Raw genomic sequence first — 6,117 nt, 5'->3', positions numbered from 1 at the left:
GGAGCAGTAGTGGTTGCAGTTGTAGCTGCAGTTGTGCCTGCAGTAGTAGGAGCAGTAGTGGCAGAAGTTGTGGCTGCAGTGGTGGCTGCAGTGGTGGCTGCAGTGGAGGCTGCAGTGGTAGCAGTAGTGGTTGCTGCAGTGGTGGCTGCAGTGGTGGCAGCAGTTGTTGCTGCAGTGGTAGCAGCAGTGGTGGCGGCAGTAGTGGCTGCAGTGGTGGCCACAGTAGTAGGAGCAGTAGTGGCTGCAGTGGTGGCTGCAGTGGTAGCTGCAGTGGTGGCTGCAGTGGTTGCTGCAGTGGTTGCTGCCGTGGTAGCAGCAGTGGTGGCTACAGTAGTTGCTGCAGTGGTGGCCACAGTAGTAGGAGCAGTAGTGGCTGCAGTTGTGGCTGCAGTAGTAGGAGCAGTATTGGTTGCAGTTGTAGCTGCAGTTGTGGCTGCAGTAGTAGGAGCAGTAGTGGCAGAAGTTGTGGCTGCAGTGGTGGCTGCAGTGGTGGCTGCAGTGGAGGCTGCAGTGGTGGCAGCAGTGGTTGCTGCAGTGGTGGCAGCAGTTGTTGCTGCAGTGGTAGCAGCAGTGGTGGCGGCAGTAGTGGCTGCAGTGGTGGCCACAGTAGTAGGAGCAGTAGTGGCTGCAGTGGTGGCTGCAGTGGTAGCTGCAGTGGTGGCTGCAGTGGTTACTGCAGTGGTTGCTGCAGTAGTAGTAGCAGTGGTGGCCACAGTAGTTGCTGCAGTGGTGGCCACAGTAGTAGGAGCAGTAGTGGCTGCAGTGGTGGCTGCAGTTGTGGCTGCAGTGGTGGCCACGGTAGTTGGAGCAGTAGTGGCTGCAGTGGTGGCCGCAGTAGTGGCTGCAGTTGTGGCTGCAGTAGTAGGAGCAGTAGTGGCTGCAGTTGTGGCTGCAGTGGTGGCTGCAGTAGTAGGAGCAGTAGTGGTTGCAGTTGTAGCTGCAGTTGTGGCTGCAGTAGTAAGAGCAGTAGTGGCAGAAGTCGTGGCTGCAGTGGTGGCTGCAGTGGTGGCTGCAGTGGAGGCTGCAGTGGTAGCAGCAGTGGTTGCTGCAGTGGTAGCTGCAGTAGTGGCCGCAGTAGTGGCTGCAGTGGTGGCCACAGTAGTAGGAGCAGTAGTGGCTGCAGTGGTGGCTGCAGTGGTAGCTGCAGTGGTAGCAGCAGTGGTTGCTGCAGTGGTGGCAGCAGTGGTTGCTGCAGTAGTGGCTGCAGTGGTGGCCACAGTAGTAGGAGCAGTAGTGGCTGCAGTGGTGGCTGCAGTGGTAGCTGCAGTGGTAGCAGCATTGGTTGCTGCAGTGGTGGCTGCAGTGGTTGCTGCAGTGGTGGCTGCAGTGGAGGCTGCAGTGGTAGCCACAATGGTGGCTGCAGTGGTTGCTGCAGTGGTAGCAGCAGTGGTTGCTGCAGTGGTGGCTGCAGTGGTGGCTGCAGTGGTAGTAGCAGTGGTGGCTGCAGTGGTGGCTGCAGTAGTGGCTACAGTGGTTGCTGCAGTGGTGGCTGCAGTGGAGGCTGCAGTGGTAGCCGCAATGGTGGCTGTAGTGGTTGCTGCAGTGGTAGCAGCAGTGGTTGCTGCAGTGGTGGCTGCAGTGGTCGCTGCAGTGGTAGCAGCAGTGGTGGCTGCAGTGGTGGCTGCAGTAGTGGCTGCAGTGGTTGCTGCAGTGGTGGCTGCAGTGGTTGCTGCAGTGGTTGCTGCAGTGGTGGCAGCAGTGGTGGCTGCAGTGGTGGCTACAGTAGTAGCAGCAGTGGTTGCTGGAGTGGTGGCTGCAGTGGTGGCTGCAGTTGTTGCTGCAGTGGTGGCTGCAGTGGAGGCTGCAGTGGTAGCAGCACTGGTGGCTGCAGTAGTTGCTGCAGTGGTAGCAGCAGTGGTTGCTGCAGTGGTAGCAGCAGTGGTGGCTGCAGTGGTAGCAGCAGTGGTGGCTGCAGTAGTAGCAGCAGTGGTTGCTGCAGTGGTGGGTGCAGTGGTTGCTGCAGTGGTTGCTGCAGTGGTAGCAGCAGTGGTTGCTGCAGTAGTAGCAGCAGTGGTGGGTGCAGTGGAGGCTGCAGTGGTGGCTGCAGTGGTGGCTGCAGCAGTGGTTGCTGCAGTGGTGGCTGCAGTGGTTGCTGCAGTGGTAGCAGCAGTGGTTGCTGTAGTGGTTGCTGCAGTGGTAGCAGCAGTGGTTGCTGCAGTGGTGGCTGCAGTGGTTGCTGCAGTGGTGGCTGCAGTGGTGGCTGCAGTGGTGGCTGCAGTGGAGGCTGCAGTGGAGGCAGCACTGGTGGCTGCAGTAGTTGCTGCAGTGGTAGCAGCAGTGGTTGCTGCAGTGGTAGAAGCAGTGGTGGCAGCTGTGGTGGCTGCAGTGGTAGAAGCAGAGGTGGGTGCAGTGGAGGCTGCAGTGGTGGCTGCAGTGGTGGCTGCAGTAGTAGCAGCAGTTGTTGCTGCAGTGGTAGGTGCAGTGGTTGCTGCAGTGGTTGCTGCAGTAGAGGCTGCAGTGGTAGCAGCTGTGGTGGCTGCAGTGGTTGCTGCAGTGGTTGCTGCAGTGGTAGCAGCAGTGGTTGCTGCAGTGGTAGCAGCAGTGGTTGCTGCAGTGGTGGCTGCAGTGGTGGCTGTAGTGGTTGCTGCAGTGGTGGCTACAGTGGTTGCTACCGTGGTGGCTGCAGTGGAGGTTGCAGTGGTAGCAGCAGTGGTGGCTGCAGTAGTTGCTGCAGTGGTAGCAGCAGTGGTTGCTGCAGTGGTAGCAGCAGTGGTGGCAGCAGTGGTGGCTGCAGTGGTAGCAGCAGTGGTGGCTGCAGTAGTAGCAGCAGTGGTTGCTGCAGTGGTGGCTGCAGTGGTTGCTGCAGTGGTTGCTGCAGTGGAGGCTGCAGTGGTAGCAGCAGTGGTGACTGCAGTGGTTGCTGCAGTGGTAGCAGCAGTGGTTGCTGCGGTGGTTGCTGCAGTGGTAGCAGCAGTGGTGGCTGCAGTGGTGGCTGCAGTGGTGGCTGCAGTAGTAGCAGCAGTGGAGGCTGCAGTGGTAGCAGCAGTGGTGGCTGCAGTGGTTGCTGCAGTGGTAGCAGCAGTGGTTGCTGCAGTGCTTGCTGCAGTGGTAGCAGCAGTGGTAGCAGCAGTGGTGGCTGCAGTGGTAGCAGCAGTGGTGGCTGCAGTAGTTGCTGCAGTGGTAGCAGCAGTGGTTGCTGCAGTGGTGGCTGCAGTGGTAGCAGCAGTGGTGGCTGCAGTAGTTGCTGCAGTGGTAGCAGCAGTGGTTGCTGCAGTGGTGGCTGCAGTGGTAGCAGCAGTGGTTGCTGCAGTGCTTGCTGCAGTGGTAGCAGCAGTGGTAGCAGCAGTGATGGCTGCAGTGGTGGCTGCAGTGGTAGCAGCAGTGGTTGCTGCAGTGCTTGCTGCAGTGGTAGCAGCAGTGGTTGCTGCAGTGCTTGCTGCAGTGGTGGCAGCAGTGGTTGCTGCAGTGGTGGCTGCAGTGGTAGCAGCAATGGTGGCTGCAGTAGTTGCTGCAGTGGTAGCAGCAGTGGTTGCTGCAGTGGTGGCTGCAGTGGTAGCAGCAGTGGTTGCTGCAGTGCTTGCTGCAGTGGTAGCAGCAGTGGTAGCAGCAGTGGTGGCTGCAGTGGTAGCAGCAGTGGTGGCAGCAGTAGTAGCTGCAGTGGTAGCAGCAGTGGTTGCTGCTGTGGTGGCTGCAGTGGTAGCAGCAGTGGTGGCTGCAGTAGTTGCTGCAGTGGTATCAGCAGTGGTTGCTGCAGTGGTGGCTGCAGTGGTAGCAGCAGTGGTTGCTGCAGTGCTTGCCGCAGTGGTAGCAGCAGTGGTAGCAGCAGTGGTGGCTGCAGTGGTAGCAGCAGTGGTGGCAGCAGTAGTAGCTGCAGTGGTAGCAGCAGTGGTTGCTGCAGTGGTGGCAGCAGTGGTAGCAGCAGTGGTTGCTGCAGTAGTTGCTGCAGTGGTAGCAGCAGTGGTTGCTGCAGTGGTGGCTGCAGTGGTAGCAGCAGTGGTTGCTGCAGTGCTTGCTGCAGTGGTAGCAGCAGTGGTAGCAGCAGTGGTGGCTGCAGTGGTAGCAGCAGTGGTGGCAGCAGTAGTAGCTGCAGTGGTGGTAGCAGTGGTGGCAGCAGTGGTGGCTGCAGTAGTTGCTGCAGTGGTAGCAGAAGTGGTTGCTGCAGTGGTAGCAGCAGTGGTTGCTGCAGTGCTTGCTGCATTGGTAGCAGCAGTGGTAGCAGCAGTGGTGGCTGCAGTGGTAGCAGCAGTGGTGGCAGCAGTAGTAGCTGCAGTGGTGGCAGCAGTGGTGGCAGCAGTGGTGGCTACAGTGGTGGCAGCAGTAGTGGCTGCAGTGGTAGCAGCAGTAGTGGCAGCAGTGGTGGCAACAGTGGTGGCAGCAGTGGTGGCTGCAGTGGTGGCAGCAGTAGTGGCTACAGTAGTGGCGGCAGTGGTGATGGCAGCTGTCGTAGTGTTCTGTGCATTGATTAGGCGTGGACCTGTAGGAAGATAAACAGAGCATACATTGGTTTCTGTGTGCAATCAGTTTCGGAAGTACCCCCCCCCCCCCCCCCAGACCCGCCCCTTCCTCCATGAGCAAGTTCTTTGTCTACCACAGAAGCCCCCAGGGTGGGAGAGCACTGAGGATCATCCTGTTGTTGGGGAGTGGGGGGGGAGGACTTTGGAGTGGGGGTGTGCTTATACAGACAACCTCCTAGAGTCTCTGGACATCTAAGAACTCCTGCGACACTGGGCAATCTGTTGTGGAAAACATACAACTTCTTGCTTAGGGTAAAACTGAATGTTCCATGTTATGTCTCTATGGCCCTGCTGCTCTGGGCTCTAGGGTACAGTGGGGTCCTTTCAGGGCAGCCACCAGCACAGCTGGCTAGCCCCCACACATCTGCTGCTCTGGGCTCTAGGGTACAGTGGGGTCCTTTCAGGGCAGCTACCAGCACAGCTCGTTAGTCCCCACACATCTGCTTTTCTGGTGGCCTCATAGGTTCAGCAATACGTTAAATGCTCTTGTGGTGCCTAGGTGTAAGAAGATATCCCCAGGGTAGCAACAACTGTGTGTTACCCCAGAACAGTACCTAGTGTACCAGCACCATCCAGAAGCCACTGGCAGCCAAGTGTGCAGCGAGCAGATCACCAACAGGGTGGCACAATGAACCCAGGACCTACACACTCTGCCCCAGCATCCCGGTAGACCAGACCCATTGATGAACCTTCCTTCTTGCTACCTAAGGTCACCTGACCCCCTGCAGGCTCGTGGCGGGGGACCCCGGTATCATGGCCCTGCTCCCCTCCCCAAAGCTCCTTCTGGCTGAAGTTTGCAGGCCCCAGACAGCCAAGCTTCACATCTGCATGATCTGCCAAGCTTCACATCTGCATGATCCAAGAAGCTCAACATCTGCATGCTCAACATCTGCATGCTCCACCAAGCTTCACATCTACACACTATGCCAAGCTTCACATCTGCACGATCTCCAAGCTTCACATCTGCATGATCGGCCAAGCTTCACATCTGCACAATCAGCCAAGCTATACATCTGCATGATCTGCCAAGCTTCACATCTGCATGATCTGCCAAGCTTCACATCTGCATGATCTAAGAAGCTCAACATCTGCATGCTCCACCAAGCTTCACATCTACACACTATGCCAAGCTTCACATCTGCACGATCTCCAAGCTTCACATCTGCATGATCGGCCAAGCTTCACATCTGCACTATCAGCCAAGCTATACATCTGCATGCTACGCCAAACTTTACATCTGCATGATCTGCCAAGCTTCACATCTGCACTCTCCACCAAGTTTCACATCTGCACGCTCCTGCAAGCTTCACATCTGCACGCTACACCAAGCTTCACATCTGCACGATCCACCAAGTTTCACATCTGCACGCTCCTGCATGCTTCACATCTGCACGATCTGCCAAGCTACACATATGCACGCTCCACCAAGCTTCACATCTGCACCATCCACCCATCTTCACATCTGCACGCTCCACCAAGCTTCACATCTGCACGCTACGGCAAGCTTCACAATTGCATGATCCACCAAGCTTCACATCTGCACAATCCACGAAGCTTCACATCTGCACTCTCCTCCAAGCTTCACATCTGCACGATCTGCACTCTCCTCCAAGCTTCACATCTGCACGATCTGCACTCTCCACCAAGCTTCACATCTGCACGA

Source organism: Lissotriton vulgaris, unplaced genomic scaffold, assembly GCF_964263255.1.
Source record: "Lissotriton vulgaris unplaced genomic scaffold, aLisVul1.2 SCAFFOLD_530, whole genome shotgun sequence".
NCBI classification, from domain to species: domain Eukaryota; kingdom Metazoa; phylum Chordata; class Amphibia; order Caudata; family Salamandridae; genus Lissotriton; species Lissotriton vulgaris.
Note: the sequence above shows the minus strand (reverse complement) of the source record.